The following is a 12153-nucleotide window of genomic DNA, read 5'->3' as shown; positions in this document are numbered from 1 at the left end:
AACGGAAATTCCCTGCAGAAGCTCCATTCGAGAATTTTAAAAATCCGAGATAGCCAAAATGTTGCTCTCGAAGAGTACATCAATTTAAAAAAAAGTTTCTCTCTAGGCCCAATAGGACCCGACTTTCTTAGGGTCAAATTTCACGAATTTGACACATTTCGGCCGCTAGAATTCCCTATAACCGTTGCACCGAATTTCAAACCGCTCACACATCACTTCCCATTCAGACACATAAACAATCCCTCGCGAGCGTTTTCTCCTAGCTCAATTTTTGACCCCGGCGCAAGCGACCGAATTTTCGATGGGGTCACGGAAATGGTCACGGAAATGGGCCAAATTTTGACCCCCATATCTCGGGCCCTAATTGTCCGATCGACTTGAAATTTGAAACGTGGCCTAACAGGGTTTCGGCCTTCCTCCCCATGCTCGCCAGTCGCGGCTCACCATGGGGGGGTCCGTTCCTTTTCGCCGTAATGCTAAAACAAAAACTCGCTAATATCTCCGAAACGGTTCGATAGAATGTCGCAAATTTTGGTGTGAAAGGGCTCCCTATTTTTACCTACAAACCCTCCAAATTTCGTAGTCCTAGCTTCCATAGTTTTTTTATGGCGAATTTTTGAAGGTTTAAAAAAATAGGCCAAAAATCGAACGGAAATTCCCTGCAGAAACCCCATTCGCGATTTTTAAAAATCCGAGATAGCCAAAATGTTGCTCTCGAAGAGTACGTCAATTTAAAAAAAAAGTTTCTCTCTAGGCCCAATAGGACCCGACTTTCTTAGGGTCAAATTTCACGAATATGACACATTTCGGCCGCTAGAATTCCCTATAACCGTTGCACCGAATTTCAAACCGCTCACACAGCACTTCCCATTCAGACACATAAACAATCCCTCGCGAGCGTTTTCTCGTAGCTCAAATTTGACCCCGGCGCAAGCGACCGAATTTTCGATGGGGTCACGGAAATGGTCACGGAAATGGGCCAAACTTTGACCCCCCATATCTCGGGCCCTAATTGTCCGATCGACTTGAAATTTGAAACGTGGCCTAACAGAGTTTCGGCCTTCCTCCGCATGCTCGCCAGTCGCGGCTCACCATGGGGGGGTCCGACCCTTTTCGCCGTAATGCTAAAACAAAAACTCGCGAATATCCCTGAAACGGTTCGATAGAATGTCGCAAATTTTGGTGTGAAACGGCTCCCTATTTTTACCTACAAACCCTCCAAATTTCGTGGTCCTAGCTTCCATAGTTTTTTTATGGCGAATTTTTGAAAGTTTAAAAAATAGGCCAAAAATCGAACGGAAATTCCCTGCAGAAACTCCATTCGCGAATTTTAAAAATCTGAGATAGCCAAAATGTTGCTCTCGAAGAGTACATCAATTTAAAAAAGAAATGTTTCTCTCTAGGCCCAATAGGACCCGACTTGCTTAGGGTCAACGTTCACGAATTTGACACATTTCGGCCGCTAGAATTCCCTATAACCGTTGCACCGAATTTCAAACCGCTCACACAGCACTTCCCATTCAGAAACATAAACAATCTCCCGCAAGCGTTTTCTCGTAGCTTAATTTTTGACCCCGGCGCAAGCGACCGAAATTTCGATAGGGTCACGGAAATGGTCGAGAATGGTCACGCAAAAGGGCCAAACTTTGACCCCCCATATCTCGGGCCCTAATTGTCCGATCGACTTGAAATTTGAAACGTGGCCTAACAGGGTTTCGGCCTTCCTCCCCATGCTCGCTAGTCGCGGCTCACCATGGGGGGTCCGACCCTTTTCGCCGTAATTCTAAAACAAAAACTCGCGAATATCTCCGAAACGGTTCGATAGAATGTCGCAAATTTTGGTGTGAAACGGCTCCCTATTTTTACCTACAAACCCTCTAAATTTCGTGGTCCTAGCTTCCATAGTTTTTTTATGGCGAATTTTTGAAAGTTTAAAAAATAGGCCTAAAATCTAACGGAAATTCCCTGCAGAAGCTCCATTCGAGAATTTTAAAAATCCGAGATAGCCAAAATGTTGCTCTCGAAGAGTACATCAATTTAAAAAAAAGTTTCTCTCTAGGCCCAATAGGACCCGACTTTCATAGGGTCAAAGTTCACGAATTTGACACATTTCGGCCGCGAGAATTCCCTATAAGCGTTGCACCGAATTTCAAACCACTCACACAGCACTTCCCATTCAGACACATAAACAATCCCCCGCAAGCGTTTTCTCGTAGCTCAATTTTTGACCCCGGCGCAAGCGACCGAATTTTCGATGGGGTCACGAAAATGGTCACGGAAATGGGCCAAATTTTGACCTCCCATATCTCGGGACCTAATTGTCCGATCGACTTGAAATTTGAAACGTGGCCTAACAGGGTTTCGGCCTTCCTCCCCATGCTCGCCAGTCGCGGCTCACCATGGGGGGTCCGACCTTTTCGCCGTAATGCTAAAACAAAAACTCGCGAATATCTCCGAAACGGTTCGATAGAATGTCGCAAATTTTGGTGTGAAAGGGCTCCCTATTTTTACTTACAAATCCTCCAAATTTCGTGGTCCTAGCTTCCATAGTTTTTTTATGGCGAATTTTTGAAGGTTTAAAAAATAGGCCTAAAATCTAACGGAAATTCCCTGCAGAAGCTCCATTCGCGAATTTTAAAAATCCGAGATAGCCAAAATGTTGCTCTCGAAGAGTACATCAATTTAAAAAAGAAATGTTTCTCTCTAGGCCCAATAGGACCCGACTTGCTTAGGGTCAACGTTCACGAATTTGACACATTTCGGCCGCTAGAATTCCCTATAACCGTTGCACCGAATTTCAAACCGCTCACACAGCACTTCCCATTCAGAAACATAAACAATCTCCCGCAAGCGTTTTCTCGTAGCTTAATTTTTGACCCCGGCGCAAGCGACCGAAATTTCGATAGGGTCACGGAAATGGTCGAGAATGGTCACGCAAAAGGGCCAAACTTTGACCCCCCATATCTCGGGCCCTAATTGTCCGATCGACTTGAAATTTGAAACGTGGCCTAACAGGGTTTCGGCCTTCCTCCCCATGCTCGCTAGTCGCGGCTCACCATGGGGGGTCCGACCCTTTTCGCCGTAATGCTAAAACAAAAACTCGCGAATATCTCCGAAACGGTTCGATAGAATGTCGCAAATTTTGGTGTGAAACGGCTCCCTATTTTTACCTACAAACCCTCTAAATTTCGTGGTCCTAGCTTCCATAGTTTTTTTATGGCGAATTTTTGAAAGTTTAAAAAATAGGCCTAAAATCTAACGGAAATTCCCTGCAGAAGCTCCATTCGAGAATTTTAAAAATCCGAGATAGCCAAAATGTTGCTCTCGAAGAGTACATCAATTTAAAAAAAAGTTTCTCTCTAGGCCCAATAGGACCCGACTTTCATAGGGTCAAAGTTCACGAATTTGACACATTTCGGCCGCGAGAATTCCCTATAAGCGTTGCACCGAATTTCAAACCACTCACACAGCACTTCCCATTCAGACACATAAACAATCCCCCGCAAGCATTTTCTCGTAGCTCAATTTTTGACCCCGGCGCAAGCGACCGAATTTTCGATGGGGTCACGAAAATGGTCACGGAAATGGGCCAAATTTTGACCTCCCATATCTCGGGACCTAATTGTCCGATCGACTTGAAATTTGAAACGTGGCCTAACAGGGTTTCGGCCTTCCTCCCCATGCTCGCCAGTCGCGGCTCACCATGGGGGGTCCGACCTTTTCGCCGTAATGCTAAAACAAAAACTCGCGAATATCTCCGAAACGGTTCGATAGAATGTCGCAAATTTTGGTGTGAAAGGGCTCCCTATTTTTACTTACAAATCCTCCAAATTTCGTGGTCCTAGCTTCCATAGTTTTTTTATGGCGAATTTTTGAAGGTTTAAAAAATAGGCCTAAAATCTAACGGAAATTCCCTGCAGAAGCTCCATTCGCGAATTTTAAAAATCCGAGATAGCCAAAATGTTGCTCTCGAAGAGTACATCAATTTAAAAAAAAGTTTCTCTCTAGGCCCAATAGGACCCGACTTTCATAGGGTCAAAGTTCACGAATTTGACACATTTCGGCCGCGAGAATTCCCTATAAGCGTTGCACCGAATTTCAAACCACTCACACAGCACTTCCCATTCAGACACATAAACAATCCCCCGCAAGCGTTTTCTCGTAGCTCAATTTTTGACCCCGGCGCAAGCGACCGAATTTTCGATGGGGTCACGAAAATGGTCACGGAAATGGGCCAAATTTTGACCTCCCATATCTCGGGACCTAATTGTCCGATCGACTTGAAATTTGAAACGTGGCCTAACAGGGTTTCGGCCTTCCTCCCCATGCTCGCCAGTCGCGGCTCACCATGGGGTGTCCGAACTTTTCGCCGTAATGCTAAAACAAAAACTCGCGAATATCTCCGAAACGGTTCGATAGAATGTCGCAAATTTTGGTGTGAAAGGGCTCCCTATTTTTACTTACAAATCCTCCAAATTTCGTGGTCCTAGCTTCCATAGTTTTTTTATGGCGAATTTTTGAAGGTTTAAAAAATAGGCCTAAAATCTAACGGAAATTCCCTGCAGAAGCTCCATTCGCGAATTTTAAAAATCCGAGATAGCCAAAATGTTGCTCTCGAAGAGTACATCAATTTAAAAAAAAAGTTTCTCTCTAGGCCCAATAGGACCCGACTTTCATAGGGTCAAAGTTCACGAATTTGACACATTTCGGCCGCGAGAATTCCCTATAAGCGTTGCACCGAATTTCAAACCGCTCACACAGCACTTCCCATTCAGACACATAAACAATCCCCCGCAAGCGTTTTCTCGTAGCTCAATTTTTGACCCCGGCGCAAGCGACCGAATTTTCGATGGGGTCACGGAAATGGGCCAAATTTTGACCCACCATATCTCGGGACCTAATTGTCCGATCGACTTGAAATTTGAAACGTGGCCTAACAGGGTTTCGGCCTTCCTCCCCATGCTCGCCAGTCGCGGCTCACCATGGGGGGTCCGACCCTTTTCGCCGTAATTCTAAAACAAAAACTCGCGAATATCTCCGAAACGGTTCGATAGAATGACGCAAATTTTGGTGTGAAAGGGCTCCCTATTTTTACCTACAAACCCTCCAAATTTCGTAGTCCTAGCTTCCATAGTTTTTTTATGGCGAATTTTTGAAGGTTTAAAAAAATAGGCCAAAAATCGAACGGAAATTCCCTGCAGAAACCCCATTCGCGATTTTTAAAAATCCGAGATAGCCAAAATGTTGCTCTCGAAGAGTACGTCAATTTAAAAAAAAAGTTTCTCTCTAGGCCCAATAGGACCCGACTTTCTTAGGGTCAAATTTCACGAATATGACACATTTCGGCCGCTAGAATTCCCTATAACCGTTGCACCGAATTTCAAACCGCTCACACAGCACTTCCCATTCAGACACATAAACAATCCCTCGCGAGCGTTTTCTCGTAGCTCAAATTTGACCCCGGCGCAAGCGACCGAATTTTCGATGGGGTCACGGAAATGGTCACGGAAATGGGCCAAACTTTGACCCCCCATATCTCGGGCCCTAATTGTCCGATCGACTTGAAATTTGAAACGTGGACTAACAGGGTTTCGGCCTTCCTCCCCATGATCGCTAGTCGAGGCTCACCATGGGGGGTCCGACCCTTTTCGGCGTAATGCTAAAGCAAAAACTCGCAAATATCTCCGAAACGGTTCGATAGAATGTCGCAAATTTTGGTGTGAAAGGGCTCCCTATTTTTACCTACAAACCCTCCAAATTTCGTAGTCCTAGCTTCCATAGTTGTTTTATGGCGAATTTTTGAAGGTGTAAAAAATAGGCCAAAAATCGAACGGAAATTCCCTGCAGAAACTCCATTCGCGAATTTCAAAAATCCGAGATAGCCAAAATGTTGCTCTCGAACAGTACATCAATTTAAAAAAAAAGTTTTCTCTCTAGGTCCATTAGGACCCGACTTTCATAGGGTCAAAGTTCACGAATTTGACACATTTCGGCCGCGAGAATTCCCTATAACCGTTGCACCGAATTTCAAACCGCTCACACAGAACTTCCCATTCAGACACATAAACAATCTCCCGCAAGCGTTTTCTCGTAGCTTAATTTTTGACCCCGGCGCAAGCGACCGAAATTTCGATAGGGTCACGGAAATGGTCGAGAAAGCTCACGCAAAAGGGCCAAAATTTGACCCCCCATATCTCGGGCCCTAATTGTCCGATTGACTTGAAATTTGAGACGTGGCCTAACAGGGTTTCGGCCTTTCTCCCCATGCTCGCCAGTCGCGGCTCACCATGGGGGGGGGTCCGACCCTTTACGCCGTAATACTAAAACAAAAACTCGCAAATATCTCCGAAACGGTTCGATAGAATGTCGCAAATTTTGGTGTGAAAGGGCTCCCTATTTTTACTTACAAACCCTCCAAATTTCGTGGTCCTAGTTTCCATAGTTTTTTTATGGCGAATTTTTGAAAGTTTAAAAAATAGGCCTAAAATCTAACGGAAATTCCCTGCAGAAGCTCCATTCGCGAATTTTAAAAATCCGAGATAGCCAAAATGTTGCTCTCGAAGAGTACATCAATTTAAAAAAAAAGTTTCTCTCTAGGCCCAATAGGACCCGACTTTCTTAGGGTCAAATTTCACGAATTTGACACATTTCGGCCGCTAGAATTCCCTATAACCGTTGCACCGAATTTCAAACCGCTCACACAGCACTTCCCATTCAGACACATAAACAATCCCTCGCGAGCGTTTTCTCCTAGCTCAATTTTTGACCCCCGCGCAAGCGACCGAATTTTCGATGGGGTCACGGAAATGGGACAAATTTTGACCCCCCATATCTCGGGCCCTAATTGTCCGATCGACTTGAAATTTGAAAAGTGGCCTAACAGGGTTTCGGCCTTCCTCCCCATGCTCGCCAGTCGCGGCTCACCATGGGGGTGTGCGACCCTTTTCGCCGTACTGCTAAAACAAAAACTCGCGAATATCTCCGAAACGATTCGATAGAATGGCGAAAATTTTGGTGTGAAAGGGCTCCCTATTTTTACCTACAAACCCTCCAAATTTCGTGGTCCTGGCTTCCATAGTTTTTTTATGGCGAATTTTTGAAAGTATAAAAATAGGCCAAAAATCGAACGGAAATTCCCTGCAGAAACTCCATTCGCGAATTTTAAAAATCCGAGATAGCCAAAACGTTGCTCTCGAAGAGTACATCAATTTAAAAAAAAAGTTTCTCTCTAGGTCCATTAGGACCCGACTTTCATAGGGTCAAAGTTCACGAATTTGACACAATTCGGCCGCGAGAATTCCCTATAAGCGTTGCACCGAATTTCAAACCGCTCACACAGCACTTCCCATTCAGACACATAAACAATCTCCCGCAAGCGTTTTCTCGTAGCTTAATTTTTGACCCCGGCACAAGCGACCGAAATTTCGATAGGGTCACGGAAATGGTCGAGAATGGTCACGCAAAAGGGCCAAACTTTGACCCCCCATATCTCGGGCCCTAATTGTCCGATCGACTTGAAATTTGAGACGTGGCCTAACAGGGTTTCGGCCTTTCTCCCCATGCTCACCAGTCGCAACTCACCATGGGGGGTCCGACCCTTTTCGCAGTAATGCTAAAACAAAAACTCGCGAATATCTCCGAAACGGTTCGATAGAATGTCGCAAATTTTGGTGTGTAAGGGCTCCCTACTTTTACCTACAAACCCTCCAAATTTCGTGGTCCTAGCTTCCATAGTTTTTTTATGGCGAATTTTTGAAAGTTTAAAAAATAGGCCAAAAATCGAACAGAAATTCCCTGCAAAAACTCCTTTCGCGAATTTTAAAAATCCGAGATAGCCAAAATGTTGCTCTCGAAGAGTACATCAATTTAAAAAAAAAGTTTCTCTCTAGGCCCAATAGGACCCGACTTTCATAGGGTCAAATTTCACGAATTTGACACATTTCGGCCGCGAGAATTCCCTATAAGCGTTGCACCGAATTTCAAACCGCTCACACAGCACTTCCCATTCAGACACATGAACAATCCCCCGCAAGCCTTTTCTCGTAGCTCAATTTTTGACCCCGGCGCAAGCGACCGAATTTTCGATGGGGTCACGGAAATGGGCCAAATTTTGACCCCCCATATCTCGGGACCTAATTGTCCGATCGACTTGAAATTTGAAACGTGGCCTAACAGGGTTTCGGCCTTCCTCCCCATGCTCGCCAGTCGCGGCTCACCATGGGGGGTCCGACCCTTTTCGCCGTAATGCTAAAACAAAAACTCGCGAATATCTCTGAAACGGTTCGATAGAATATAGCAAATTTTGGTGTGAAAGGGCTCCATATTTTTACCTACAAACCCTCCAAATTTCGTGGTCCTAGCTTCCATAGTTTTTTTATGGCGAATTTTTGAATGTTTAAAAAATAGGCCAAAAATCGAACGGAAATTCCCTGCAGAAACTCCATTCGCGAATTTTAAAAATCCGAGATAGCCAAAATGTTGCTCTCGAAGAGTACATCAATTTAAAAAAGAAATGTTTCTCTCTAGGCCCAATAAAAACCGACTTTCTTAGGGTCAAAGTTCACGAATTTGACACATTTCGGCCGCTAGAATTCCCTATAACCGTTGCACCGAATTTCAAACCGCTCACACAGCACTTCCCATTCAGACACATCAACAATCCCCCGCAAGCGTATTCTCGTAGCTCAATTTTTGACCCCGGGGCAAGCGACCGAATTTTCGATGGGGTCACGGAAATGGGCCAAAATTTGACCCCCCATATCTCGGGCCCTAATTGTCCGATCGACTTGGAATTTGAAACGTGGCATAACAGGGTTTCGGCCTTCCTCCCCATGCTCGCCAGTCGCGGCTCACCATGGGGGGTCCGACCCTTTTCGCAGTAATGCTAAAACAAAAACTCGCGAATATCTCCGAAACGGTTCGATAGAATGTCGCAAATTTTGGTGTGAAAGGGCTCCCTACTTTTACCTACAAACCCTCCAAATTTCGTAGTCCTAGCTTCCATAGTTTTTTTATGGCGAATTTTTGAAAGTTTAAAAAATAGGCCAAAAATCGAACAGAAATTCCCTGCAGAAACTCCTTTCGCGAATTTTAAAAATCCGAGATAGCCAAAATGTTGCTCTCGAAGAGTACATCAATTTAAACAAAAAGTTTCTGTCTAGGCCGAATAGGACCCGACTTTCATAGGGTCAAAGTTCACGAATTTGACGCATTTCCGCCGCGAGAATTCCCTATAAGCGTTGCACCGAATTTCAAACCGCTCACACAGCACTTCCCATTCAGACACATAAACAATCTCCCGCAACCGTTTTCTCGTAGCTTAATTTTTGACCCCGGCGCAAGCGACCGAAATTTCGATAGGGTCACGGAAATGGTCGAGAATGGTCACGCAAAAGGGCCAAACTTTGACCCCCCATATCTCGGGCCCTAATTGTCGGATCGACTTGGAATTTGAGACGTGGCCTAACAGGGTTTCGGCCTTTCTCCCCATGCTTGCCAGTCGCAACTCACCATGGGGGGTCCGACCCTTTTCGCAGTAATGCTAAAACAAAAACTCGCAAATATCTCCGAAACGGTTCGATAGAATGTCGCAAATTTTGGTGTGAAAGGGCTCCCTATTTTTACATACAAACCCTCCAAATTTCGTGGTCCTAGCTTCCATAGTTTTTTTATGGCGAATTTTTGAAGGTTTAAAAAATAGGCCAAAAATCGAACGGAAATTCCCTGCAGAAACTCCATTCGCGAATTTCAAAAATCCGAGATAGCCAAAATGTTGCTCTCGAAGAGTACATCAATTTAAAAAAAAAGTTTCTCTCTAGGCCCAATAGGACCCGACTTTCTTAGGGTCAAATTTCACGAATTTGACACATTTCGGCCGCTAGAATTCCCTATAACCGTTGCACCGAATTTCAAACCGCTCACACAGCACTTCCCATTCAGACACATAAACAATCCCTCCCGAGCGTTTTCTCGTAGCTCAATTTTTGACCCCGGCGCAAGCGACCGAATTTTCGATGGGGTCACGGAAATGGGCCAAATTTTGACCCCCCATATCTCGGGACCTAATTGTCCGATCGACTTGAAATTTGAAACGTGGCCTAACAGGGTTTCGGCCTTCCTCCCCATGCTCGCCAGTCGCGGCTCACCATGGGGGGTCCGACCCTTTTCGCCGTAATGCTAAATCAAATACTCGCGAATATCTCCGAAACGGCTCGATAGAATGTCGCAAATTTTGGTGTGAAAGGGCTCCCTATTTTTACTTACAAATCCTCCAAATTTCGTGGTCCTAGCTTCCATAGTTTTTTTATGGCGAATTTTTGAAGGTTTAAAAAATAGGCCTAAAATCTAACGGAAATTCCCTGCAGAAGCTCCATTCGCGAATTTGAAAAATCCGAGATAGCCAAAATGTTGCTCTCGAAGAGTACATCAATTTAAAAAAAAAGTTTCTCTCTAGGCCCAATAGGACCTGACTTTCATAGGGTCAAAGTTCACGAATTTGACACATTTCGGCCGCGAGAATTCCCTATAAGCGTTGCACCGAATTTCAAACCGCTCACACAGCACTTCCCATTCAGACACATAAACAATCCCCCGCAAGCGTTTTCTCGTAGCTCAATTTTTGACCCCGGCGCAAGCGACCGAATTTTCGATGGGGTCACGAAAATGGTCACAGAAATGGGCCAAATTTTGACCCCCCATATCTCGGGACCTAATTGTCCGATCGACTTGAAATTTGAAACGTGGCCTAACAGGGTTTCGGCCTTCCTCCCCATGCTCGCCAGTCGCGGCTCACCATGGGGGGTCCGACCCTTTTCGCCGTAATGCTAAAACAAAAACTCGCGAATATCTCCGAAACGGTTCGATAGAATGTCGCAAATTTTGGTGTGAAAGGGCTCCCTATTTTTACTTACAAATCCTCCAAATTTCGTGGTCCTAGCTACCATAGTTTTTTTATGACGAATTTTTGAAGGTTTAAAAAGTAGGCCTAAAATCTAACGGAAATTCCCTGCAGAAGCTCCATTCGCGAATTTTAAAAATCCGAGATAATCAAAATGTTGCTCTCGAAGAGTACATCAATTTAAAAAAAAAGTTTCTCTCTAGGCCCAATAGGACCCGACTTTCTTAGGGTCAAATTTCACGAATTTGACACATTTCGGCCGCTAGAATTCCCTATAACCGTTGCACCGAATTTCAAACCGCTCACACAGCACTTCCCATTCAGACACATAAACAATCCCTCGCGAGCGTTTTCTCCTAGCTCAATTTTTGACCCCGGCGCAAGCCACCGAATTTTCGATGGGGTCACGGAAATGGTCACGGAAATGGGCCAAAATTTGACCCCCCATATCTCGGGCCCTAATTGTCCGATCGACTTGAAATTTGAAACGTGGCCTAACAGAGTTTCGGCCTTCCTCCGCATGCTCGCCAGTCGCGGCTCACCATGGGGGGTCCGACCCTTTTCGCCGTAATGCTAAAACAAAAACTCGCGAATATCCCTGAAACGGTTCGATAGAATGTCGCAAATTTTGGTGTGAAACGGCTCCCTATTTTTACCTACAAACCCTCCAAATTTCGTGGTCCTAGCTTCCATAGTTTTTTTATGGCGAATTTTTGAAAGTTTAAAAAATAGGCCAAAAATCGAACGGAAATTCCCTGCAGAAACTCCATTCGCGAATTTTAAAAATCTGAGATAGCCAAAATGTTGCTCTCGAAGAGTACATCAATTTAAAAAAGAAATGTTTCTCTCTAGGCCCAATAGGACCCGACTTGCTTAGGGTCAACGTTCACGAATTTGACACATTTCGGCCGCTAGAATTCCCTATAACCGTTGCACCGAATTTCAAACCGCTCACACAGCACTTCCCATTCAGAAACATAAACAATCTCCCGCAAGCGTTTTCTCGTAGCTTAATTTTTGACCCCGGCGCAAGCGACCGAAATTTCGATAGGGTCACGGAAATGGTCGAGAATGGTCACGCAAAAGGGCCAAACTTTGACCCCCCATATCTCGGGCCCTAATTGTCCGATCGACTTGAAATTTGAAACGTGGCCTAACAGGGTTTCGGCCTTCCTCCCCATGCTCGCTAGTCGCGGCTCACCATGGGGGGTCCGACCCTTTTCGCCGTAATGCTAAAACAAAAACTCGCGAATATC

Source organism: Stegodyphus dumicola, chromosome 3 (genome assembly GCF_044657685.1).
Source record: "Stegodyphus dumicola isolate Sdum_Otavi_A_Nest chromosome 3, ASM4465768v1".
Classification (NCBI taxonomy): Eukaryota; Metazoa; Arthropoda; class Arachnida; order Araneae; family Eresidae; genus Stegodyphus; species Stegodyphus dumicola.
This window is presented reverse-complemented; position numbering follows the sequence as displayed.